This window comes from Myxocyprinus asiaticus, chromosome 45 (assembly GCF_019703515.2).
Source record: "Myxocyprinus asiaticus isolate MX2 ecotype Aquarium Trade chromosome 45, UBuf_Myxa_2, whole genome shotgun sequence".
Lineage (NCBI taxonomy): Eukaryota > Metazoa > Chordata > Actinopteri > Cypriniformes > Catostomidae > Myxocyprinus > Myxocyprinus asiaticus.
Window position 1 is genome coordinate 22,573,873 of NC_059388.1, and position 27,341 is coordinate 22,601,213.

The 27,341-nt window shown below is 38.8% G+C and overlaps 1 long non-coding RNA gene across 2 annotated transcripts in view; it reads right to left on the reverse strand.

Annotated features, from left to right (window-relative positions):
• Positions 1 to 1,937: 1,937 nt before the first annotated feature.
• The window catches only part of LOC127435490 (uncharacterized), a 31,494-nt gene continuing 6,090 nt past the window's right edge, over positions 1,938 to 27,341 (reverse strand). Inside the window, exons 1-4 of one of the 2 annotated variants that reach the window (XR_007896237.1) lie at positions 20,552 to 20,699; positions 16,852 to 17,003; positions 3,996 to 4,037; positions 1,938 to 3,903 (exon numbers count right to left, since the gene is read on the reverse strand). This is a non-coding gene — a long non-coding RNA (uncharacterized LOC127435490). Of the gene's footprint in view, positions 3,904 to 3,995; positions 4,038 to 16,851; positions 17,004 to 20,551; positions 20,700 to 27,341 lie in introns of those variants that run through there. The other variant, XR_007896238.1, reaches the window with a different exon arrangement.

A 27,341-nucleotide genomic window follows, 5' to 3' on the forward strand; every position in this document is an offset into this window, starting at 1 on the left:
CAAATTAAATAAAGTATGAGGTCATGAGGTATGCAGAAATGTATCTTTACAAGCTTATTTTTTGCCAACATAGCAACAAAGTATTGAATGAATAAATAAACTGAGATCAGTACATCAAAAGCAGAGCTTTGAGACAGCTTTCCCTTACTATTACATGTTCAAAGACATTAATTTCACCTGATTTTACAAAGAAATTCAAACTGCCATCTATCTAGATTTTTAGATATTATTCATCACTACATAATATGAAACTTCCAAATTAGAGTTTAGCATATAGTGCATTCTTTCAGCCAACAGAGGACAGAATGTTACGAAACAGAGCAGTCAGATTTAGAGTATGTATTCTCTATTAGAGACTCAAGTAGAGCCTTTAAGACTTAGGATGCTTAAATGTAGCAATTCAAACTCACTCACAGCAGAAGAAATGACTAATTTATTTTATTTTATTTTTTATTCACAAAGTTACAGTAACCTCTTCAAAAACTTGAGGCTCATCCACAGTACATACGGAAAGGACACTGGTAGCTCTTTGAGCACAATGGGAAGCCGAAGAATTGATCCCCAGTCATTATAACCGATTTCATATGGTGCTAGATGACAGAAGGGACTCTAAGCACCAAAGGAAATCAGTTATCCTTTGCTGGGGAGAGATGGGGACAGGAATAGCCAGAGAGGAAGAAAGTGCAAGGGAGTACACAGTCTCTCTCTTTACTAGACCTCTCAGCCAATGGTAATAGTTCAAATGAGGGAAGGAAAAACAAACACAAATAAACACACCTTATGTAAAGACGGCAAGACACAGACATGTATCAAAACACACAAAACCCAAACATTCATATACAATAATGTGGTCTATAAACTATGTGAATAGTATCATCCTGTTACATTTGACATGTGACTCATCGTGTCAATTCACATTTGTTAACTTACTTTCTATGCATTTGCGTGTTTACTTGCTATATTTGACTTTGCTTCGGATTCAGAACCAGCACAAACGTGAGTCATTAATACAGAATTGTAATTCCTCAGTTAATTCGGGATGACTTCAAGGACTAAAACTTATAGTTCGTATAAAATCGATTTGTTTAATCATTGACCCACAACACTTACTTAGTTTACTAATTTTAACCACTAATAGTTCTAAATATAAATAATTAATATTGGCATTATATTCATTCATTTTCTGTTATAGCATAATTTAATGCACAGCTGCTTTGAAACAACGCCTGTTGTGAAAAGCGCTATACAAATAAATTTGACTTGACGTAATGAAAATATTGTGACACATCGCTTTTGTCCATTCTTCCGGAATTCTGCATCACTCCAAGGCACGATGGCATCATTCAAACACATGATAACATCTTAAAGATAAGGCCTTATTGAATCCTTCGAAACAAGGTTAAAACATTACCAGAGCAACATTTTGATGGTATGTGGATAAACATAGATATAGTGACATTAAATCTTCACATTTCTGCCTTTAAACCCCACAAAAACTGGCCCATTCACTTCCATTGTAAGTGCCTCACTGTAACTTCGATTTTTGCTTTTTTTTTTTTTTTAAAGAAAAGGATGGGCGAGTCAAAATTATTTTTTGTGGTAATAAACATTATCCCACAACTGCTGTTGACTGAACTTGTATTGAACCCAGAATATTCCTTTAAGGCAAGTAATGAGTGGTATCAGGTCCTTCTATGCTGCAACAGCCAGTCTCTAGTCTCAAATTCAAGAGATTTCTCTCCACACCCCTCTTAAAAACTACTCCACCCACTAAGGCAAAGTCCTTTGACTTATGGGATAGTTCATTGCTGTGAAACTTAATCCAGCTTGAAATTCCTCCACAAGAACACTGATTTCAAATGGTGCTAGACACTGGTAGAACACATCTAAACCACCATATGAAACCAGCATCTGGAGGAAGCATCCAGAAGTGACTCATGGAAGTGGCCCCATCAGCAGTCTTTATGTCAGTGGCTAAGGTTGATGATTAACACAACAGGAAAGGCAAAAAGTTGAAATAGCAGTGGGCTTAAAAAATGGCACGGCCATAGAATTGCGGTTTTGAATATTGACGTCCACTTTCCTCCACTGATACCAGACTCAAAGCTATGGTTGATTGGTTGGGGAGAATGGAAATACAAAGAAGTGACCACATCTTATTGCATAACAGACAATGTACTTTGAAGTATTGCGTGTTTATCTGTGTATAAATAGACCCTGATTGCCTAGAAAGAATCCTTGCATCAATTTTGGCCAAGGGAGGGTGACGTCAGCCCTTGTACAAAGGAGAACTGGCAGCAGATGGAAAATATGAGTCACTACGACCTCTCTAAACAATGTCATAATTCAAAATAGATTTTCTAACAAGAACAGGTTTGGTCACTCACCTGTACCTGGGCCACTGAGGGTCCTTCAGGCTTGCCAACTCACATACTCACCACCAACACAGCGATGACGTAGCGTTGCATCAGGCCAATTTGTGCGCTGTTTTTCCAGACTTCTGAAGCCATTCAACAGCTTTGTTTAAGGAACAGGCCAAAATTTAAGCTGTTATTAACTGAAAATCCTCTCTACAGTAGCTCTCATAACTCATTTGCACTTACATAAATTCAAACTGGCACGTTGTCATTGATAACAAGACATGACAATCATGTTTGGCATCATTGATGACAAACCTACCACGATGCATCTTCCCGTTCCATATTTGAATATATGCAAATGCAAATGATATTTAAAAGCTATGGCCGAGGGCAATATTTTCAGTAAATAACGGCTTAAATTTTCATCTGTTCCAAAAACAAAGCATTGAACAATTTGAATGACTTGTATGTGCATTAGTTGTATAGACGACTTTTTAGCGCTTTTTGTCATTTTAGTAGCTCGACAGCCCCCGTCCACATTTAGTTTCATTTTATGGAAAAGAGCAATGTGAACTTTGTCTAAATGCTCATTTTGTGTTCCACGGAAGAAAATCAGACATAAGTAACATGAGGGTGACATGAATGTTAATTTTTGGCTTTGGCTATATTTATCAAATATGTCTCCGACTGTTTTATCTAAAGGGCTGTTTTCAGAGACAGTTTTCCACAAAATTTTCCTGTAATTTCTTACTATGAACAATCAAGATGGCCTGCAGCAGAGTGCAGTACACCGCTGTGATTCTTACCTTCTTTTACCAACTTGTATAAGGTCTGCTCTGAATGCTGAAAAGCCTATACAGATCCGGCTTACCGTGTGTTATTACACACTTTATTGTCTGTTGCTTGCACCTTGGTACACAATCCCACCATGTACAGGCAGGAGAGAAGAGATTGTGCTGTGAGCAGGTGTCTGATTTAATGGTCGCCGAGCGCTATAAGGAGAAAAATGCAGCCTTGATTTTCACACGAAATGACAGTTAACGTTACCTGTTAACCCTTTAGGCCAAGCTTTGGCAAGTATAATGTGTTTGATTTGTCAGTTCAATTAGATGGAAAACATCAATGAATTAGAGCATACAACAATGAAAATAGCACCACATTATCAGCCTGCAAATATTATTAAAGAACCTTTAAGCAACTTATGTTGGCTTGACCAAATTTGGCACAGTCCTTCAGCCTGTTCTGACTCAGGTTGCTATATCTGATCAAACTGATCGGAGTCACGGTTCTTACACAATGGAATGTTTGTAGAAATAGTTCAGCCAAAAACTAAAATTCTTGACAGCCTTAGACCCTTGTCACTTTCATTATATCGAAAAGAGAGGCCAGGATATTCTTCAAAAATGCACCTTTTGTGTTCCACAGAAATAAAGTTACGTTTGGAACAACATGATGGTGAGTAAATAATTACATAATTTTTTTCTTTTCTTTTTTTTTTTTTTTTTCTTTTTTTTTGGTGGATTATCCCTTTAAGTAAGTTTTCCTGAAAATGAGAGAATAAAAATGATTAGTCATATGCAAAAGCATCCCTGAAACATTTGCCCTATCAGGTTGACTAATCAAACTCCAACTTACCAGATTCAATTAGACAACCAGGCGCCAGACATTTCTTTAATTCTGAAAAAGAAATAGAAGAGGGCAGTATTTCAGTTGTAAATCTCATTTAGCCACTGCACTGAAACACAGCAAGTTACAATCAACCAGCTAAAACAGGGCAGAGCTGGAGGGACTCCTGCCAACTCTGAATACACAAACACGCATGTGAGTCTGCTCTCTGGTGTGTGTGTGCGAAAAGCCCACCACAGAGGTGTTGTTCTTTGCGCCCTGTCACTCCATTTCCTAATCTATTCAATCCCAGGAAGTGCCATGCAGAGGACAGAAACTCATGCATACACATACAAGTACACACAAACACACAAAAATGAATGGACTGCATGATTGCTCGTCGCTACCAGTGATGACATCACCCCCTCCCGCCCGCTGCCTCCTCGGCCTGATTTTTAAAGAGAGAATGACGAGAGCTGATATTTACATAACCTGCTTTCAGTACTCACTCCCTTCTGGCTGATCGCTTGACCTATCTCTCTTGTTTTTCTTTTGTTTTAATGTTATCTGTATAATTTTCCTGGCCAAGCTGCCAAGGTATAATGGTAGGTAAATGTTTTGTAGTGTAGGCGAACTGAAACATTCACCTATCCTATTTGGCTGCGTGGCTTGAGCTTTGTAATGACAGCGAATATTATGTCCAGCCATGTGAGTGTTTTTGTATCGCTACTGTGTCTCTTAGAGAGGCGGTGTGATGTTTCTTTATTATGATAATAGTATTAACCCTCAAGATTGCTAACTGTGCACACTATAAAAAGTGCAGCTGGTACCCTAAGGAGCTATTCCTACATGAGATGAGGCTTAAATTCAACATGAAATAAAAAATTACCCTATTTAAAACAAAAAACATCCAGTGAGTGGCAATTCTGCAGATGGAAACACCTTGTTGATGAGAAAGGTCAACAGAGAATGGCCAGACTGGTTCAAACTGACAAAGTCTACGGTAACTCAGATAACCGCTCTGTACAATTGTGGTGAGAAAAATATCATCTCAGAATGCTATTCTGAGATGCGGGTTGGCGCTGTTTTGGCAGCACGAGGGGGACTTACACAATATTAGGCATGTGGTTTTAATGTTGTGGCTGATCGGTGTGTGTGTGTGTGTGTGTGTGTGTGTGTGTGTATATAAAACTAAACCAAGCCTGTAGAGTAACATTAGGCAGAGGCTGCTTGCATCCCTAATAAAAGGGATAGTTCACCAAAAAAAAAAAAAATGAAATTCTCTCATCATTTACTCACCCTCATGCCATTCCAGATGTGTATGTCTTTCTTTCTTTCTTTCTTTCAGAACTTTTAAGATCAAGAAAGCATATAAAGGCAGCACAAAAGTAATCCACACGACTCCAGTGGTGAGAAACAGATCAATATTTAAGTCCTTTTTTACTATAAATTCTCCTTCATGCCAAGAAGGTGGAAATAATCTCAAAGAATGCAAACAGCCAAAAACAAAAGAAGATAATGTGAAAGTGAATTTGGAGATTTATAGTAAAAAAGGACTTAAACATTTATTTGTTTCTCACCCACACTTATCATATCGCTTCCGAAGATATAGATTAAACCACTGGAGTTTTATGGATTACTTTAATGCTGCCTTTGTGTTTTTTGGACTTTCAAAGTTCTGTCCACCATTCACTTGCATTGTATGGACCTACAAAGCTGAGATATTTTTCTAAAAATCTTTGTTTGCGTTCAGCAGAAGAAAGAATGTCATTCACATCTAGGATGGTATGAGGAAGAGTAAATGATAAGAGAATTTTCATTTTTTGGGGTTCTATCCCTTTAAATACTAAAATACAGTATAGTCAGTGGCGGTTCTAGCTTGTATGGCGCCCTGTGCGAAACCCGTTTCAACACGCCCCCAGAGTTGTTGACGGGGAGGGGGGTCTGTGTGGGTGCCTCGTGCCACCCTCCTGCAAGAGGCCGCCACCCCCCCGCAAGATGCCGCCCTGGGCAACTGCACATGTCGCCCATGCCTAAATCCGCTACTGAGTATAGTGCTTCTTTAAGGCATGTTTAATGTGTTTATTTATAGTCCCACAGACACCCTTAACCAAGCCGTAACCATAAACCTAACCCTAACATTCCCTTACAAAAATTTAACTTGGTTTTACTACAGTAACTATAGTATCAACATGTTATTTTGTAGTACAATCATAGTAACCACAAAATTATATTAACACCATATGACTGTAGTAACACCATGGTTAACTGCATTAAAAGTATGACTTCTGAAAAAAAAAAAAAAAAAAAAACAATATTACTATAGTAAACTGTTGTTAATTTGACCTGGATTAAACCTTTCTCTCAATTCCCCTAGTAGTAGTAGTTTTGAAGGAAACATTTAGAGTTTTAACAGGAAACAGGACGGAAAAAAGTGGGACAAAAGATGCAATCTAACCAGGGTCGTCTGCATGAGAAAAGCACATGCACACCGTCATTACACCCCATGCCACTACAGAAACACTTGTGGGCGCAGTTTGTCTATAATTTCTCTGTTTCCACCAGACTATTAAATAGCTGTGCTGTGTGGCAGGTGCTGTTTACACCTAGTGCAAATAGTCACTCCGATAATATTGTTTGCTTCGCCTGTTTTTGCCTGGCTTCTGCCATTGGTTGGATAAACAGATAGTCCTGCCCAAAATGCACACCACTTGTTTAGCCAGTGTTGCTCTGTCGGGCTGTTCTGGATGCTCAAACAAACAGAGAAATGTATTGATAGCGCCACAGTGTTTACAATTTACAGGAAAATTAACTATCAAATGGCTTTCTTATAGCGGTCTCATATTAAGCAGGTATAAAAGTAAGCATGGAAAAAATGACTCACTTCACCTTTAACTGAAGCACATTAGGTTACCTGACATTTTTACAGTATATTAAAGAGACTGAACTGTGGTTTGAAAATGCATGGCTGATAGAAGAAAAAATAAAAAAGGTGAGAAGCAGGAGGGACGGAAACAGTCACATTATTTGTATGTGCGTCAAAGGGGTGGTATAGGATGGGAGATTGGAATATCACAAGAATCTGCCCACCACTAAACAGGACTCATTTCTCATTTATAAATATATAAAGTGCACCGAAACAAATTCAATGGAAGTGTAGTTATTTCTCCATCAAACATTTAAAACCCAAATCTGTTTACTGCCCTCGGGGATAGTGACTCATCACATCTGCAGCTCATAGAAACATATTTAACACTTCTATTACACACACTGAGTCTGCCATAAATAAGTGCTACACTTCACTGCTGTGACACTGTTCAGTACTGTTCTTGTAACACATACCATCATACAGGAACAAGTGTTGTCCTTCCTTGTCCTCATTACGGCTCTATTTCCCGGTCTCATTCCTTCATGGGACAGCTGATTTACCCTTTTTTTAAATTAACTTTAATGTGGCATGGTACTATCAGGGAAAGAGTTCAGGAGGGAGGGGGGAGATGGAGAAGGAGGTTTGTACGGATGAATATTTTACCTGATGAGTCAGATGTGAATCATAAGAGGCAAGGTGTTTTATTTTAATCCCGTCAAACTGTGACATGTACACAAGTCCAGTAAAAACACAAATTCACACAGGCACAAACAATAATTTACTGATGCCATAGCATTTATTAATTCCTGTAAATGGGTCTTAAATGGTTCCTTCAATTAAATAGTACACTACCTGGAACAGCAGCTAACTTAGATGAGAGCAGAGCAATGCTGGTTAAAGACATGATGGGTAACAGAAAACTACTGTATAAGCTGGTCTATATGTCTGTGTCTTTTTCTCACTTTTTCTGCACTGATTTTTTTTTATTTTTTATTTTTTTACAAGTTACTAGCAAAAAGTAGCTAACTACATTAAAGCAATTTAACGAAGAAAATATTAAAAATATTAAATAACAGCACCTGATAGTTATACGTTCAATAAGGCTGGCAATAAACAAATTAGGGTGAAATCAAGTTGAACATATTTAAGTATAAATTTGCTGTATATGTTCAACTTGATGTTATATTCATTAATATAAACAATAAAAACTAAAATAATATTTTATATAACAAAAACTCTCTTTTACTGAGATTTACAGTAAAAAAGGACTTAAATATTGATATGTTTCTTACGCACACCCATCATATTGCTTCTGAAGACATGAATTTAACCACTGGATTAGTATGGATTAATTTTATGCTGCATTTATGTGCTTTTTGGAGCTTCAAAGTTCTGCCCACCATTCACTTGCATTAAATGGACCAACAGAGCTGAGATACTCTTCTAAAAATCTTTGTGTTCAGCAGAAGATTTTTGCATGAACTAATCTTTTCACAAACAAACATGCAAGAAGTGGGAAAATGTCTCTATTTACATTCCTAATGTATTCATTTTTTCAATTACAACATTGTCATAATGTATATTTGTTTTAAAATACTTAAAATCCTGCAACTTTTTAGATTTTGAATGATCCCACTGTACATTTCTACAGAAGCATTATATGTACATGCACAAGCAAACCCGTCCCCACACAAAGCATACATAACACGGCATATTTCTTTCATAATAACCAAACTATGTTTTTCCCTCTTTATCCCCTGGCATTATCCACAGCACTTTTGGCAGTGTATCGATCTTGATGTGCAAGTTGTCCAGAATTTCTGGAGAATTTGTAGGGAATTTAAGACATCTGGCTGTTTCTTTTGATCTATTTACGAGAAAAGGCTGAACTTTGGCCCACTTGAGCATGCGCAGTGTGACATAGCCACAGGAGAATGTTCTTTTCTGGACAAAAACAGATAAACAATCATAACTACCCTGTCAGATGGGTGTGCTAAACTTAGAGCCTGAGTAAACACCTTACGAAAACAGAAAGGAAAGAGAGGAAAAGATAGAGGGAATGAGGGAAAGACAGACAAATGAGGTTTTTTTTTAAAGGAGTGGTTCTCAATTAGTGGGTTGCTAAACAAAAATGGATCGAAGGTCTGTTCTGGTAAGGTCCTGGTCAACAGGTTAAAAAAACAATGCTAAATGCAAATAATAAAATGAAACAAACCGTATAATCATACATCATTAGAATAGCAAAGTAAACAGGCATTTCCCATATCTTTTGTTGTTGACGTCAAAGGCCATGTGTCCAATCAAACTCTGTTTTGATTGGACACAATTCACCAGTCACTTGCTAATATAGCTAATACTAACTCAGAATTTGACAGTGCAAGTGAATGGTGGCCAGAAATTTCACATAAAGGCAGCATAAAAGTGATCCATATGAGTCCAGCGGTTAAATCCATATTTTCAGAAGCGATATGACAGGTGTGGGTGAGAAACAGAACAATATATGTCTTTTTTTACTATAAATCTCCCCTTTCACATTAACATTCTAATTTTGTATTTGGCCATTTGCATTCTTTGTGCATACTGCCACCTACTGGCAGGGAGGAGAATTTATATGAAAAAAGGACTTGCATATTGATCTGTTTCTCACCACTGGTGTCATGTGGATTACTTTTATGCTGCTTTTATATGCTTTGATCTGTTTCTCAACAACACCTATCATATTGCTTCTGAAGATATGGATTTAACCACTGGAGGCATATGGATTACTTTTATGCTGCATTTATGTGCTTTTTGAAGTTCTGGCCACCATTCACTTGCATTGTATGGACCTACAGAGCTGAAATATACTTCTAAAAATCTTTGTTTGTGTTCAGCAGAAGGAATACACACCTGGAATGGCATGAGGGTGAGTAAATGATGAGAGAATTTTCATTTTTGGGTGATCTATCCCTTTAAGCATTCACAAAATTGTCAATTTTACTATTCAGCCAATGTCATGTGATAATACATTACAGAGTTGACATTTTTGTTACTTTTAACAATAACCAATTTTGGTACAGTGTTGGGTCACTGCTTGTAAAATTTGGGCCCTGAAGTAAAACCAGTTGAGAACCACTGTTTTAAAGGACCAGTAGATCTATCCTCTGAAGGTTTTATTAATATACACTATGATGTGAGTGGACTGATTGAGGCAATGTGACGCTAACCTGAGTCATACTAAACACTGGGCAAGAGCCTGTTTATATTGTTGTCCACAGTACTATGATAAGTGTTAGTTTATTAAAGTATACCGCTTCAGCAGAACCTTACAAATAACAAGTGATTTTACCAAGTGGCTTGTAACAAAGGATGGAAATTACATTGACCTGTGACTACAAAATAAAGTCCCAAACTAAATGAGCAGTTCTGAGAAGCACTCCCGGTGAAACCCAAACTGTATTCATCAGGAATGGGCTTGCCAACAGAAACATCACTGCGCAATACAGTAATTCTAAATTTCCTCACTGCAGTGTGCAGCATATTACGCATGTCCGTTCTCTGATAACCTCTAAACCACTGTTGCACCTGCTGTCTGCTCATACAGAACACACTGATACCATTGCAGAGCTGTACTAGTAAAAAGATAAGCAACTGTTTTTCAGACACTTTTATCCAAAGTGACTTAAAGTACACTTATTACAGGTACAATTGCCCTAGTGCAACCTTAACTCACCATCATGTGATTTAAATACATGTACATTATGACGTCTTTCTTTTCTCTGGAACACAAAAGGAACACACTGCTCTTTTCTGTACAATGAAAGTGGATATTTGTTTTTGTGTTTATTTATTATGGCACATGAGGACACATTGAGACATGTTTGACGTCAATGATGCCAAACAGCATTGGTTGAAGCATGGCATGTTTGAATATACTAAAGTGCGAATGAGATTTTAAAAGCACCATGGCAGAAGGGGAGATTGTCTGTGAGAACTTAAATTTCAGTCTGTCCCTCACAAAAAGCTATGAATTGGCTTCAACGGATTTGTAATATCGTGCACAAGTCATATGTGTTACTTTTATGGTGTGTTTTTTTGGTCATTTTAGGAGCTCTGTCCCCATTTACTTTCATTGTATAGAAAAGAGTAGTGTAGGGTCTGGGTAGCTCAGCGAGGATTGATGCTGACTACCACCCCTGCAGTCGCAAGTTCGAATCCAAGGCATGCTGAGTGACTCCAGCCAGGTTTCCTAAGCAACCAAATTGGCCCGGTTGCTAGGGAGGGTAGAGTCACATGGGGTAACCTCCTCGTGGTCACAATTAGGGGTTCTCACTCTCAGTGGGGAGTGTGGTAAGTCACAAACCACATGATAAGAACCGCAGATTGACTGTCTCAGAAGCGGAGGCAACTGAGACTTGTCTTCCACCACCCAGATTGAGGTGAGTAACCGCGCCACCACAAAGACCTACTAAGTAGTGGGAATTCGGGAGAAAAGGGGATAAAAAATAAATAAATAAATAAATAAAAAGAGTAGTGTAAACAGAAATGACACATTCCTGTTTACGAGGGAATAGCTCCTTGGAAGTCTTATAGCAACTAATATTACTGTACTGTATGCATAACTGAAAAAGTAGCATGAGTCTTAGCTGACTCGCATTTAGCCGCTAGCTAATGTCTGCGTGAGTCACCCCCCCCCCAACCCATAGAGATGTCTGCGTTCCATTAATCCCCTCCCTTGGAAAGCATATTTGTTCCTAATTTCATTGCATTTGCGCTGAACTACACTTCCTCTGACTCACGCCGCAAACAGGCCTTGAATCAAATCATCTGTCAGAGCCCCATCTCTGCGGCGATTAACAGGAAGGAAGAAAATAACTCTACTGCAGTCAGCTGCATGTTGGTCACACAATCTTTGCTTTGATGGCTTGTCAGCGGCATGGGCTTGGCCTCCTAGCTAACCGCAGGAGCGAGTCATAAAGCAGAGATCCCTTCACAGAGGGGGGCCAAGGCTGCTTCCCAATAGTGGAAGTGCTTTAGAAAAAACAAAAGTTTTACAGTAAACGTGACTCTTGTTCCCAGAAACCCTGTGTGAGTCCTGGGTGACGTTATGGTCCAGCACACACACCAGATATATTGTACAAAGAGTTATATTGTATGATTGAGGGCAGAATGTAAGCTCAGTCAAGCTTATTATTGTGTGTGGAAACCCATGCAAATCAATGAATAGTTCACCTAATAATAAGAATTACCCTTATGTTGTTTTAAACCCATATGACTTGACAACAAACACCACTGTTTCTTGTATGTCTTGTAATTAAAAAAAAAAAAAAATTGAATATGTAGAAATGCAAATGAGATTTGAGACCTATGGCAGAGGGCAAGACTTGATTAAATGACTTAATTAGTGAAAAACGACTTAAATTTCAGTCTGTTCCTCACAAAAAGCTAAGTTATGGCTTTGGAAAACGTGGAATATAGTGCACAAATCATATGGGTGGTGGTGGGGGGGGGGGACGTTGCAGCGTGAAGCATTTACCCATGTTTCCATTGATCATGGTATAAATAATGGGGGGGTTGTACTTGCTTGTTTTGATTATTGGGGGGGGGGGAGTTACGTATTTCACTGACATAAAAAATGTAACTTCTTTATACATATGCAACATATATTTTAAAATGTTACAATAATTACATGTAATATTTACAAATATTAAAAATATAAAAAGCATGTTGTCCAATTCATGGTTCCACATGTACTTTTATATTATAAGTCACAAGCAAACAGTGAAATTGGAAATATGTACATATATGCCCACATATATGGACTATAATTATATACTGTATATATTCATATAAGGCCATATATCAGATTTCTGTATGAGGACTTAATTTTATGTTATCTTTTATGGTGCTTTTTTTGTTGTTTTTGAGCTTGACATCCCCTGGTCACTATATGCTTTTCATTTATTGACAAGAGCAGCATTAACATTGTTCAAAATATCTCTCCTTTTGCATTACAGGGAGGAAAGAACATCAAATTGGGTTTGGAAAGACTAAAGGGTGATCAAATTACAAGATTTCCATTTTTGGCCAAATTATTGCTTTAAACTCTTGAGTATGCAAGTGTGCGAAACTACTTAATGGTTCGTAACTCAAGTATGCTTCAGTTACTGCAATTGTTCCATCGTGTATCTTATCCAAACCAATATTAACCATTAAGACAGTTCCAGCCTGTCAGTCTCTTAAATACTGAGAATTGAATGCCAATGCGACTGTTCTCCAGTTAGAAACTCTTGTTAAATAGTGCTTGAAAGCCCAAAACAGTTCTGACATGATGATGCTGCTGGGTATTTTTGTGCATTAGCTTACCACCTACCTCATGTTACATTACTACTGCCTGACAATCTCCCAAGCTTGTATGAAACAAAATCTGCCAGGGATACACAAGATCAGAGACATGTAATATAAAACAGAATGACCACCTGAACCATTATTTCGTTCTGGATAATTGAAACCTGTCTTTAATCCTCTAGAGTGATGATGAGTCTTAGTTTTAGATAGTCCTCCCCTGCTTTCTTTTTTTCTAAGTGATTTCTTTCAGCGCCAAGTCCCACTATTATGTCTTGCTTCAACAACTTTACAGCCGTATGATTTTACAGAATCAATAGCGCCATGAAACAGGTCAGTTTTTCAATACCTCTTCCCTGCAATAAATGAATGTGAGGTTGTTTAATGATTGTAAATGTTGTGTGTTAGAAAGCAGAGTATGTCTGTGCTAAATGTAAAACCACCCAAATTATTTAAAACTGCTTGAACAATCTAAGCAGAGAGAGAAGGAGATCTGTAATGGCAAACAAATTATTATAGCTTTCCTAAGAAAGCATGGGCACCATGCCAACCATGGACTGTCACTGTAATGTACTTATCCATTGGCACGTAATGTGCATGTTAAAACAAAATTTCCTAAATGTTATGTATAACTGAATGTTATTATGAGGGGGCAAAGTCTTTCATTGTGGAACTTATCGAATGAGACATGAAATATCACTAAAACCATTGCAAACTAGGACAAAATTTGGCATTAAGTCCAAAATGACAACAAGAATGTGTTGGCTGTTTCCAAGATTAAATTATGATTGTATTTCTATCTATCTCTATAGCCTTCAACATGCCTGAGAACAATGATGTCATGGTTTGATATGGCCAATATTAACCTCAGTGAAGGTTTGAACAAACCAAACCCACTCTTGTCCCAGCTACCTACTGACCTCCACAGGGTGTGTTTCACAAATAAACACTGTGTCCTACCAGGTGTGACACAACAAGCGATAACATCTATCAAATCTGGATGCTTGTTTTTCTATGGTGTTGCATTGGGCCGCCCCGACCACAGTGAAATCTCATTGGTACAAAATTCCGCTCCACATAAATACATATATAGAGCACAACAGAGTGTGTCAGTGTTTTTCCCATTAATTTTTCCCATAGGGTTTTCATAAAAGTCTTCATAAAGGCGTTCTAAGCCACGAACCAAACCAACCAGCTCTGAGGTGAATCACAAGATTATAAGCTTTCATTTGATTACATAAGTATTTGAAAACTGGACAAAAAGACAAAGGTACAAGACTGTGTACTGTAAAGGGATAGTTCACCCAAAAATAAATTCTCTACTCATTTACTCACCCTCATGCCATCCCAGATGTGTATGAATTTCTTTCTTCTGCTGAACGCAAACAGAGATTTTTAGAAGAATATTTCAGCTCTGTGGTCCATACAATGCAAGTAAATTATGGCCAGAACTGTGAAGGTCCAAAAAGCGGATGAAGGCAGCAAAAAAGTTATCCATACTACTCCAGTGGTTAAATCCATATCTTCAGAAGCAATATGATATGTGTGGGTGAGAAACAGATAGATATTTAAGTCCTTTTTTACTATAAATCTCTACTTTTACTTTCACTTCCACATTCTTCTTTTGTTTTTGGTGATTCGTATTTTTCGTGCATATCACCACCTACTGGGCAGTGAGGAGAAATTATAGTCAAAATGGACTTACTATTGATCTGATTTGTACCCACACCTATCATATCACTTCTGAAGAGTAACCACTGGAGTCATATGGATTACTTTTATGCTGCCTTTATGTGCTTTTTGAAACTTCAATGTTCTGGCTTCCATTCTCTCGCATAGTATGGACCTATAGAGCTGTAATATTCTTCTAAAAATCACTGTTTGTGTTGTTGTGCAGAAGAAAGAAAATCTTACACATCCAGTAAATGATGATAGTATTTTTATTTTTTACATTTATTGCAAAATATTCAGATATATACAAATATTTAAAGTAGTTTGATAGTGTAGGGAGACTGGCTGAATTGCATCCTTCACAGTGCATCATTTGTTTGCTGCAGTTCTCCCATTAGTGGATCTTTCTCTGTCTTTCTTGGTCTGTCTTTCTCTGTCTGTCTTTAAAGGTTTATAAGTTATTGTTAAAAATAAATTCCCCTATGGAAAACATTTATGGGATTTCTACTTCCGGAACCAGAATGTTGCGCTCTATTGAACATAAAATGTTCTGATTGGCTGATTGGCTGCCCTAAACTAATGCCATTGGTTGAGCCAATATTTCTATGTCTGGCTGGTCAAGATGCAAGCAAACAGTGCAATAGGGAATAAACCTACCAATGGCTTACTTATACTTTTGGAGATAGTATTTTAACATCAAGTGATTACAAAACATCCCCTTAAACAAGATAAGTCCATGTTTTGGAGGTCACATAAAAACTTTAGTTATGCATAATCAATAGCCTAAATGTTCTGGCACAAAAACAAACATGGAAATAAGATGCACACAGTAAGTTTGTAATTGGAATGTATACTACATTTTTTACTATATTTGTGCTGTAATCCTCCATGTTCTTCAGTAGGATTGCCAGACATACAGAGCTAAAGCCTGGAGCCTCCACCTGTGGCATACCATAGCTACCAGGAAACCCAGATCTTCCCGGGGGCGCGATTTGTCTGCACCGCAGGGCACAAACATTCACTACTATTTGCCCAAGAGCACATGGGAGCAGAGGTTTGGCACATTGATCTTTTCAAACTGTGCACGTACGTCAAAGACTGTGATAATGTTTTTCATTTTTTCTTTCTATCTCACAGCTTTACACCTTGGATCAGTTTTATTCACCTTCATATGGGACTGGCATGATGTTTAGCCTTCACTATTTCTGCTGTCACACAAAAGTGTACAGCCGAAGCAGGTATTCTCTCTACGTCAATCCACTGAGACGTGGCACTGCAGTGGAATGGTCCACAGCTGCCCAGATTGAGTTACCTTCCTTTTGACGTACTTGCAGCTCTCAGTTTCTGTTTCTCTCTCTCACACAGACACACATAAATACACTTTCAAGCTCTTTTCTCCAACACACAATACAGTAGCTCCATTCTAAACCTAGTGAGCAGCAATGGTGCGCTCCCAACGCAAAGGCTGTTTCAAAAGGTACCTCAATTTGGCAAATGAATTTCATTCAATATTAAAAATATCACCAAAACAGTTCAATCTTATAAAGAAGTTTAAGATTTTACCCAATATTTTTAAATGCTATGTATTTTTATGCCTGTAAAGTATCACATCATTAGCTTAGCAACATAACTATAATGCTGTCAATTGTGAGTCAAGTCCCAAGCATTCCATGTGAGGATATAGCATTTGATGTTAGCATGTTGCTATGCTAATGATGTGAGCATCTAGAAATATTAGGTGAAATCATCCATTTTTTAAGTAGATTGATCTGTGTGGCTATTTATGTGTCACACAGAGCATTCCAAATCACTTATGAGGTTTTATTTAAGTTAGGATGCTGCCTTAGACTGCAGCTCCCTATGTGGGCAGCAGACAGCGAGGCGGCTCACAGGTTTTGGAGCAGAGCCAAAGAAAATTTTCAGACACTCGCATAAATAAATAGGCTGTACCTCTAGAAACACTGCTTACAACAGCATATGGTTCATATTGGTAATACCTGTCAGTTTAGGATTACAGCTTACCTTAATTTGGATAATGTACCCTAGACAGTGCTTGTTCACAGTGAAGACCACTTTGACTGCTCTTCCTGGACTGCAGAGCTGCATTTAATGATGTACAGGTATCCCTCCAAACCTACAACCACACCTGTCCCGGGACCACCAATACAGCACTACTGGAAAAGAGGTAAAGAGTATGCAAATGAAGATCTTGCTCTAAAACAGAGGGTGTGTGAATGTAAGCCCTCCCAATCACACACAAAAATGAAAAAGGAAGTGCACATCCTTGAGAAAGAAAATCAGAAACCTGGTGCTCCTAGTGAGAGTCCTCTCTCTGGTAGTGGTACACGTTTCATACTAACATATACACCTGCACAAACACCATGCAAAATCCAAGAGTTCATGGTGTCAACTTTACTTTAAGGTGTGTAGCCAAGAGGAGGGCTACATTTGTGTGTGTGTGAATAAAGGGAGATTTTAGGCCTACATTTGGGCAAAAGCAACTCATGCTTTTTTTTACAACAGTCAGATCAGCTTCGACAAGACCCTCATTTCAGCTCCTACGCTTTCAGATGACAATTGGAAAGAAAAATCACAAATGAGATCTCTTTAATATCGCAATTGTTTCTCATTGACTGGAAAGCAAATAGACATTTGCTTAAAGAGAAAAGGACCCCAGTAATCTCACATGGGTCTCATCGAGTATATTAGCAGAGTCTCAAACTGTGCTCAGAGTAACCAAGATACCAAGTATGCAATCAAAAGTCAGAGATTTTAATATGAACTCAAACATTTATTTTGAAATTCCTCCAAGGCCAGTTTATCCCTGCTGAAAATATAAATAAATAGCTTTAACAGTCTAAGATGGTTGCTGGTCTTATCTGATTTAAGTTAGTCTCTGTGCCTGACCAGCTGAAAAGTGTGCAAAACCCCTCTAAAACCAGCCAACAGACCAGCCTGACCAGACTGGGAGGCCAGCAAAGCAGCTTAGGCTATTTTAAGATTTTTTTTTTTTAGCGGGATGCATTCATTGTTAGTTTTATAGCTCTTCACTCTTACTGCATGTCAACACGTGTCTAATTTGTGTCTGTTTGTCTTCTCCTAAAGAACTGAGATTAAGTTGATACTTAAATGTAACAACTGAGTCTCCCGAGCTATGGAAGAGCAACCTCTTAGCAATAAATTGTCATATGAGAAATTCACCCTTTTATTCCTGAAAGTCATTCAGCTTTGAATGCTGAGAAACATCCCAGTGCTTAAATGTCGACCTGGTCACACACTCCATTGACACTCAAACATTGAGTAACTGTATGTGTGGTGGCCAGACCTGTTACCGTGGAGACCGAGGAGGAGAGGAAGTCTGATTCACCCCTTATCCCGGGCAACCCTCTTCCATCCAACTGTGCACACACACACACACACACACACACACACACACACTTGACCCTAACTTTTAACTTGTATTAAAGGGATAGTTCACCCAAAAATGAAAATTCTGTCATCATTTACTCACTCTTATGATGTTCCAAACACCTATGACTTTCTTTCTTCTTTAGAAAACAAAAGGGAGATGTTAGGCAAAATGTTAGCCCTGAGTAACTATTCACTTCCGTTTTATGAGGGGGGGAAAATGCAATGAAATTGAGTGGCGACTGAGGCCTAACATCTCCTTTTGTGTTCAAATGGGTTTGGAGCAACATGAGGGTAAGTAAATGATGACAAAATCTTCATTTTTGAGTGAACTATCCCTTTAAACTGACATACATATTCCATGTACAGTGGAAAATCACTGACCTGCAACATATTCATCCAGATCTTGCAAGATTAAAACTATTATTGATTAATCTCGGGCCTGACCTAGAATATTTCAGGGGCTGTGACATCACCTGTCTGCGTCAGTGCGAGCCTCATTAGAGCTGGCGCTGATTAGGAAGCATAGTAACGTTAAAGGATGAGCTAACGTGGTGCTAATGAGTGTGAACTTTTCAAATCCTCCTGCCATGAATCAGCACCAGAGAACAGAATAAGGCCTTCAAGAATGCAAACGCACACAAACCTACTGTATGGAAATATGCAAACAAACACACACACAAACACACACTTTCAACTGCGCAGTCACACTAGCACACTCACCGAGTTTGACAATAAACTGAGCACTGTATGTTGATACATGAAGGGGATATTTAGGTGATAGTTCATCCAAAAATGAAAATTCTGAACTCATTTGCTCACCCTCATGTTGATTCAAACCTGTATGACTTTCCTACTTCCTTCCTTGGAGCTCAAAATGTGATGTCTGGCAGAATATTCAGTCTGAGTCACCATTTATTTTCATTATATGGAAAAAAGATGCAATTAAAGTGAATGGTGACTGAGGCTAACATTCTGCCTAACTTCTACTTTTGTGTTCCACGGAAGTAGGAAAGTCATACGGTTTTGGAACAACATGAAGGTGAGTAAATGATGACACAGTTGTCATTTTTAGGTGAACTATCCCTTTAAAGATTACTTTTATGCTGCTGATTTTTTTTTTTAGCTTTAAAGTTTTGGTCCCTGTTAACTTGCATTGTATGGACCTACAGAGCTGAGATATTCTTCCAAAAATCTTTGTTTGTGTCAGCAGAAGAAAGTAAGTCATACGCATCTGGGATGGCATGGGGGTGCGTAAATGATGAGAGAATTTTCATTTTTGGCTGAACTATCCTTTTAAGAAGCCTGGTAGGGATACCAGCATCCCATGCTGGGGACCAGCAATACTAGTCTTTCAACAGGGATAGTTGCAGAACAATCTATTCTGATGTACACACAAAATGAAATATATGTGGGTGGGTGATAAAGATGGTAATAAAGGTGATAAAGATTAACAAGTGGGCAGTTGGATGTAATAGGTCAAGGTGCGCCGCAGCCACACCCATTTCTTTCAGCTGCATTAACCAAGAGCCAAAGTGTGGGTGAACAATACAGACAAAAAACAAAACAATAAACAGATATAATGAATAAAATGCAGTTGTTTGCATGACAAGACAAAAGGGAACAAACAGAGCAACAGAGATGTAAAAATGAAAGTGATTCAGCAGTCTTGGTGGAATCATTCCAAGCCATAAATTGTATTTAAAATTTGTACAGTGCTTGAAAGTGTTTAGGCTATGGGAATGTACACCATTCATACTTCTTAAATTAGACTTTGTGAACTACTACCTGTTCACAATGGTTAGGGTTAACCAAGCTATATTCCCCATACAATAAAATGACTTGTGTCAAAATAATGTTTAATAAGTTTGGTCGTTCAGACAAGTTATTAACATTAAAAGTCACATTCTGTAGATTACAAACATCCAAACATTCTAGCATTTTCAATTTGTATTCTTGTAGCTCACCTGCTAAAGCATGGCACTAACAGCACTAAGATCATAGATTTGATTTCCCTGAAACACAATATTGTTAAATGTATACCTTGAATGAACTGTAAGTTGCTTCGGATAAAAGTGCATGGTACATAAATCAATTTCAATTTGATTCAAAATGTTCTATTTATCCAGTAGTTGTAAACGCAGGAGAGCTACTTACTCAAATGCCAGTACACCTGTGTGCTGAAGGCTTTCATTTCCTTGAGAAACACTGTGTTGACACTGGCTGGGCAGAAACGGACACTCTCACACATCTCAGTAAAATTCACAGGTTCAGAATCACAGATTAATGATTTACAGACAAATGTAACACTCACTGTCATGCCGAAATCTCCTGACTTCATAGACCACCCTTCCTGACTTTCTCAACTCCTGAGAATTCAAAACAATCCTGAGCAAGGGAACCTTGCTGTACTACTTTCCCGAACAGAGTGATCCAGAGCAGCGTCTCCTTTTACTTTTCACTGATGGTGTATGTGTGTGTGCTGTGTGTATGTGTGTGAGTGTGTTTTGCACAGTCATACACAACACATCCAGTCAAGTGACTCCTGCCAAGTGAGTCTTCTCTCTCTCTCTCTCTCTCTCTCTCTCTCTCTCTCTCTCTCTCTCTCTCTCTCTCTCTCTCTCTCTCTCTCTCCCCTTTCTACCTCCCCTTCTTTTCACAGCCTCTCTTTCAGTAAATGCTTCATGTGTCATCTATCAGGCACTGAGTCATCCTTAACTGTGCTGTTAATGTGACCACTTGGCTGTGCTGTTTCGAACAATTCAGGCCATTTCAAAAACAAGATGCATCAGGAGCGGTGGTTACGCTGGAGTGTTGTTTCGTGGTTGCGGATACGTTGTTTTGAGGTTGTGCTGAGAGGAAAAGGGAGGGCCAACTGAAGTGGATGAGCTCAATAAAAAAACAACTTGTCACCGCAACAGATGTTTTGAAGAAAAATTCTGTTTTTTATTCACACTGCGTGCATCTTGTAATCATCTGGACGGTGCGAGGGAGATTTCTGCCCAAAATAGTTCAAAGATAAACATCACTGCTTCAGTAAAACCAAATGAGCTGTAGTTCCGAGGATAACAAGCATACATTCTTGTAAAAAAAAAAAAATGTGTCTGTGATACCCAAAATGCACGCATTTACTGTGGCCATGCTGAGACTCACAATACATATTTGAAAATATAGGCTAGCTTACAATACCGAAATTTCAAAAGACAAAAAGCTACAAACATTTTCTTACCAAGCACGATGAGACAAGTTTCTAGCAACAAATAATTTGTCTGTCCTCACAAAAAATGCTAAAATGCTTGACGCAACATAAAAAGCCTGACGCGAAATAATCGTTGCAAATCAGAACATATTTGATGTTTAAAGACATTTTTGCACCACTAGCATCACCAAATAAACGTTTTGCAAACAGGCCTTCTGAACACTGCCCTGATCTTCCCCAAACTATCGTCAATGGTTGAGCCAATGTTTCTGTGTCGGGCTGGTCGGGATTTTCAAACAAACAGAGCAATTTTTTGGAGTCACTTTTTTGGGGAAATCAACCTACAAATGGCTTACTTAAGAGTTGTTGCCACACATTAAGGTATAAGAGAAAGTATTTTAACATCAAAAAGCGACTGGCAAAATATTATTTTGCTCATTGCTTGCTGCGGTCACAGTTAGTTGGGATAAAACCATAGGCCATGTCCATACTAATACATTTTATTCGAAAATGCATTAATTTAGCTACGTTTACATCTCTCATCAACACCAGAACACAGTTTTTCTCCACCAAAAATTGACCGTTTCAAAAATGTTTTCTATTACCGCAACATGAACGAAAATGTTAGGAAACCGAAAACAGAGTTTTCAAACAAAAACGAATTAGTGTGGATGTGACCTTAGATTTACATCTGAAGAGAGAGATTTTACTGCTCGCTGGTTACACAAGTACAATACTTACTCATATCACATGTATATAGTGAAACCCTGCAAAAATGCAACTCAAAACAAACTTAATTACAACCAATAATGCGAAGCAGATGAACAAACACAAATGCCCTAGCAAAACTATTTCTAAGAGTGAAACTGAAAGTCTAATAGCTGTATACATGAAGGAGTCCAACTCTTTCACTTTGTCTCTGACTCTTTTGTTATTCAGGGGAATTCCACATGTGCTCATCACAACCACAAAATAGATCTAGTGATGGGAGCCACTGTTACAGGTGCCCTTTTCCACTCAGTGCATAGGAATTCATAGGCAGACCTCACACAGACATACACACAAGGGCAGACGGAGTCAACACTGGCGCCACACTGCGACGAGATCACAGGCTTGGACAGTGGACTCATACTATGTTCATTTTACTCATTACACAAGAATGTGAGGGTAAGTAACTCAAGAGTGTGTGTTAGCGTGTTATACACTCCTCTACACTCCCTTTACTGACCCTTCACCTAGTACTGCATCCCTTCACAAGCAAGAGAGTCACTTGATCCTTCAATTTCACTCACCCTTTATTTGTCAGTCACTACCCACATCCCACCAGCAACTCTCTCTGTAGGAATCTGCCAAAAATGGCCACTTCCTTCAGTCCTCCTGCTCTTTAACCAGCCCTCATCTCGACACGCTTTTATCACAAAAAGACCTCCCACAGAAATGTGCATAAATGTCACCTGCTGATCCCAAACCATTTTCAGTTTCACTGTAGTCAATGACATCTGGACATAAAAGGACATTTCCTTTGTGTCGTTCCCCCTGAAATCGATTTGAAATAGAAAATAATCCATTTAACCTGCTTATTGGAAAATATACACTTGTCCATAGCTTTTCATCTAATGTAACTTACAATTTAAAGTCTTTTGTAATCTTAGACTTTGCACCGTTTGTCTTCTACTATGTCAATTGATCTTTGTTGATGTCTGACTTTATCGCTAAACCTTGGTCAACTATCGTTCTATCTCCATTATGGGCCATTCACGCAGAACATGTTTTTGCCTTCTACCTGTGCTATTTTTCAATTGATGGGCTACACATGCGTGTCAAGTTAAAAACAGTTCAACTCTGAAAATTTGTGCCCTCTTATAATTTGAACAGCATATTGCAAGATATAACATACACTATATTGCCAAAAGTATTCGCTCATCTGCCTTTACACGCATATGAACTTAAGTGACATCCCATTCTTAATCCATAGGGTTTAATATGACGTCGGCCCACACTTTGCAGCTATAACAGCTTCAACTCTTCTGGGAAGGCTTTCCACAAGGTTTAGGAGTGTGTTTATGGGAATTTTTGACCATTCTTCCAGAAGCGCATTTGTGAGGTCAGACACTGATGTTGGACGAGAAGGCCTGGCTCCCAGTCTTCGCTCTAATTCATCCCAAAGGTGCTCTATCGGGTTGAGGTCAGGACTCTGTGCAGGCCAGTCAAGTTCTTCCACACCAAACTCGCTCATCCATGTCTTTATGGACCTTGCTTTGTGCACTGGTGTGCAGTCATGTTGGAACAGGAAGGGGCCATCCCCAAACTGTTCCCACAAAATTGGGAGCATGGAATTGTCCAAAATCTCTTGGTATGCTGAAGCATTCTGAGTTCCTTTCACTGGAACTAAGGGGCCAAGCCCAGCTCCTGAAAAACAACCCCACACCATAATCCCCCCTCCACCAAACTTCACAGTTGGCACAATGCAGTCAGACAAGTACCGTTCTCCTGGCAACCGCCAAACCCAGACTCGTCCATCAGATTGCCAGATGGAGAAGCGTGATTCGTCACTCCAGAGAATGCGTCTCCACTGCTCTAGAGTCCAGTGGCGGCATGCTTTACACCACTGCATCCGACGCTTTGCATTGCACTTGGTGATGTATGGCTTGGATGCAGCTGCTTGGCCATGGAAACCCATTCCATGAAGCTCTCTACACACTGTTCTTGAGCTAATCTGAAGGCCACATGAACTTTGGAGGTCTGTAGCGATTGACTCTGCAGAAAGTTGGCGTCCTCTGCGCACTATGCGCCTCAGCATCCGCTGACCCCGCTCATTTTACGTGGCCTACCACTTCGTGGCTGAGTTGCTGTCATTCCCAATTGCTTCCACTTTGTTATAATACCACTGACAGTTGACTGTGGAATATTTAGTAGCGAGGAAATTTCACGACTGGACTTGTTGCACAGGTGGCATCCTATCACATTACCACGCTGGAATTCACTGAGCTCCTGAGAGCGGCCCATTCTTTCACAAATGTTTGTAGAAGCAGTCTGCATGCCTAGGTGCTTCATTTTATACACCTGTGGCCATGGAAGTGATTGGAACACCTGAATTCAATTATTTGGATGGGTGAGCGAATACTTTTGGCAATATAGTGTATCTTGACTAAGGAAACGGCAAATGCATCAATGATCTGTTCTGAGATCAGTTCAGCTCTTATTTTTGAAAACGTCGCCCTCTTAAGGTTATGTGATAGAGCAAGACCCAGATCAGTAGAAATTTTCTGTCGGCTCTTGGTACTCTCTCAACTGCTGTTCATTAGAGGTAACGTTCAGTGCGGTATGTGTGGTGTGGGACAGAAACCTTTTTGGCCAGGTTTCACAACATGTACCATCACGCAAACACTCGCCCACACACACACATTCCTAACATTCCCCATGCCAGGTAAACAAAGATGACTTTGAACAGATGCATGTAAGAGGGGCATTTATCATCACTGTTGGCAGAGGTACTGTTAGAATCACCCACGCGACACACTACACAGTGACCCTTGACCCCATAGATCACGATTAACATCAAGCACATTAAATTTCAGCCATTACACACACACACACTGCATTCACGCATAATTTACCTTGCCAAACAAGCTATTTGACAAACTACTATTAGCATTGATTAAACATTTACCTTAAAGAATAGTTCACCCAAAAATTGAACTTGCTTTTACTTTCTTATGTGGAACACAAAAGGAGCTGTTCAGCAGAACATTAACCTCAGTCACCATTTGATTTCATTGCATCTTTTTTCTGTACAATAAAAGTGTATGGTGGCAGTCTCTGACATTCTGCCTACCATCTCTTTTGTGTTCCACAGAAGAAACAAAGTCTTACAAGGTTGGAACGACAATACGGTGAGTTAATGATTTTTCGAATTTTCGTTTTTGTGTGTGCACTATTCTTTCAATATATTTTCACAGACGTAAACCTCCACTTCTAACTGAGAAACACTCTTGTCTGAAAGGCAATATTTAAATATTTCCTGTGTCAAAGATCCAGGACATTTATTATCCAAGAGATTACATAACTCACATAACATAACATCAGATAACCTTCTAGATATTCTTTTGTTTAAAAATTTAGGCTTTGAGATGTTTAACCATCTGTTACCATAGAGATAAAGGCATACGAATATGCATAATTTAAAATGACAGTGAAGTATGAGATATATTTTTGAATACGTTAGAATTTCAGCAGCATATTAAACCACCAAGACTAAAGCAAATCTTCATGATCTAACAAAGGAGCTCTCAAACACCTGTCCTTCACAATGTTGAAAAGACAAGCTAGAGAAAAAAATATATTTTTACATTTTCAGAAGAAAAAGTGAGTGGTGCTCAGCTGTGCAAAAGTAATGCTACAATGCAAGGGTGTTGTAGGTGTCTACTTGGGCGTTCCTTGAGTGTTCTTGGTTGTGTTTACTCACCCAAAAAAAAAAAGCCCAACTCCAAATCTCTATGATATTCTAGTCCCTCTTTCAAAATGTCCTCGTTTTAAAATCGAAAATCTTTAGTCTGATTGCTTTGAAAAATAATACCACATCTCTCCTCAAGAAGCCACAAGATTTAAGGTATCATTCACATCTGTAGCACAAACAGTGTAAGATGAGTTACATGCCAAAGTTTAACACTGAGGGTTAGGGGTTTTGAAAAATATATAAGCATAGTGAGGTTTGCCTTAGCTAGCACCACTAATAATAACTGCAATTATGTTTGGTGCAAAAACATACAAACACATAACTACAACCCCCCCATTTCAGATTTACAAGTAACCCGCCACTGTGTGTAAGCTGTAATTTTAATGCTCTTCTGCCGTTTATGAGCATCAATGCTGTGTAATCTGAGTTATTATTAAAATGTCAGTCATACTTTAATATGCAACAGTGCACCTTGCCGTTCCACATGTGTGAACAAATTCAGTCACACACATATTGTATCTTGCAAAGACTTGCACTTGACATACAGTAATATGAATGGCTCTCCTCCCAAGAGGCCAACTCTTTCCATTGTGCTGCTGAGTCCCATAAATGTGATGAATCAGTGTCTCATCACCATGGCAATCTGTCACCATTTCGATGAGTTTACCTAATGAACGTCCCACTGTAGATAATCTCCACACCTTCCCCCTTCACATTTCTCAGTATCATTTGGTCGCTGCGTCGCTTAGTCAAGACATTATTTCTGAGGATGCAGAGTCAATACGAGATCAAAAGATATTACTAAATATGGATTGACCAATGCAATCGGTATTCATCTCTGCAAATGCGAGACCCCCGGAGACTCATAATAAACTTCACAGTATTAATGAGTTAAATGCATTAGGCAATATTTATGAGATTTAATCATGAGGAATGCATCAATGTAGATTATTAAAAATGACTAAACCTGCACGGAATGACTGCAGAATTCTCAAGAAAGTTCTTTTGAAGTTTTGACAAGTTTACGCAGGTTTGCTGATTTCGCAGCCAGGTCAGGCAGCTCAGTTTGCTGGTTTTAGATGGGTTTGGGCATTTTTTAATTGGTCAGGCTGGAAAACCAGTTAGATTTTTTTAATTGGTCAGGCTGGAAAACCAGATAGAACAGCTTGGTGAAGCTGGCAGACCACCTTAAACCCGTTAAGACAGGCTTAAACCAGCTTGGTCTTACAGCTTGGCCAGTTTGCTGGTTTTAGATGGGTTTGGGCACTTTTTAGCTGGTCAAGCTGGGAGACCAGTTAGACCATTTTCTCCAAGTTGACAGACCACCTTAAACTAGCTAAGACCAGCTTATGCTTGTTTAATATTGTGAATATAGTCACAAATTAAGGGCTTTCTTGGACATGCAGCTGACTATGTACACAATATAGAAAGGCCTCATGAGCATAATTG